Raw genomic sequence first — 1,772 nt, 5'->3', positions numbered from 1 at the left:
TAAAACTTTATATATTATCAATATACTAAAATTAAACTCGAATAATACTTTATAAAATTAAACCTTGGATCTGTGAAATTTGCTTTTTCATTTGTACGTTACTTTGCGCACGCCTGCATTTGGATTTTCTTGTTTAATTTCATGCCTTATCTTTAATTTAATTTTCTCAAACCGAACAAGCTGCCTTTGGACGGAGTTTAAAATATTATGGTCAAATGCCCAAGATATGCATATTATTTGTTTTTCAAAAAATATTTTATTGTTCCTTCTTGATATTAATTTAATGAGGGACGTACAATATATATGTATGTCAAAGTCAATAACAGATGATATATGGTTTATACGGTTGACATTATGTGTACAGTGTTTACCAAGTTATACTATATGTATATACGCAGGAGATCATTTTTTATTTTTACGTTTTAGCACTCGAACAATTAAATTTATTTCAATTAGCACAACATTTATATTTTCTGTACATGAAAACAACATTTCTGACATTGAAATAATAGTCCTTATAAATTTTAAGATAGAGAATAGGTTTTATTTAGGAGTGGCAATGGATAGGGTAGGTTAGGATTTGAATACAACTCTAACCCTATTTGCGGGTTGAGATTTTTATATAAACTTAACCCTATTCTACCTACGGGTTGAGAATATCCTAACCCTAACCCTACTCGCTCTTAACCCGCGGGTACTCGACCCTACCCGCAGGTTACAAAAAATATATAATATTATTATATAATTTGATGATAATTTAAAATAGAACTGATTTTTATGTTAAAAAAAATATTAAATTATCAATTAATGATTTTTTTTTAGTGATTAAGGATCTTTTGCATTTAGTGAGAGGTTTTTTATTCAACATCCACTTAAAATATATTTTTATATAAGTATATAACATAAACATATATAGAGTGCGGATTAGTCGGGTAAGGTTGAGGCTCAACCCGCACCCTACCCGATCCGCACGAGAACTCTACCCACACCCTACCCTACCCGCTGCGAATCGGGTTGGCAACTCTACCTGATCGGGTGGAGTCGAATTGAATACCCGCAGATAGAGTACATATTGCCACCCCTAATTTTATTGAACAATAATGTTCATATTATTAACACAGGCACACTCCATTACATATATAATTCATTATAAATATATGTAATTTAATTAATTTATTTTTAATATGTATTTATATTATAAATATATTGATAGTTAATTTTAATGTACACGTAATATAATTATTTAAAGATTAATGCTATGATATCTAAGACATATTGTCTAACTTCCTAAAAAAGGCAAAGAAATAATGTTTAATAAATTTTAAATATTTTACTTTTATTTTATTCATTTTATTTTTTACTCATAAAGACAAGTTAGGCAATTTAGGCACCACAATGAAAGGCACCATAGAATCCACCTTATTTAAATATACATACATATATGGGCTGCTTGACTTTTTTTAAAAGAAAAAAAAATATAAAATCTTAGTCCCAAATTTCAATGAGAAAATAATATCCCATAAGCAAAATGTTGTTTATGTTAATATTAATATTGAAGTAGTCGTCCACTCGTCCTCGTAGTTTGGTTCATTTTATTTTTTCCTTGTCCTAGAATTCAGAAACGTGAAGTAATAACATTAGATATGTACAACTTTAGGTCGGTCCAGTCTATCTAGGCCCTAACCTTTACACTTCATCACGTATAGTGGCGGGTAAACAAATATAATTAAATATAGTTGAATTGTATTCCAAGAAAATATAATGACTAGTAT

This window comes from Arachis ipaensis, chromosome B01 (genome assembly GCF_000816755.2).
Source record: "Arachis ipaensis cultivar K30076 chromosome B01, Araip1.1, whole genome shotgun sequence".
NCBI classification, from domain to species: Eukaryota; Viridiplantae; Streptophyta; class Magnoliopsida; order Fabales; family Fabaceae; genus Arachis; species Arachis ipaensis.
The sequence above is the reverse complement of the archived record's forward strand: the minus strand, read 5'-3'. Positions refer to the sequence as shown.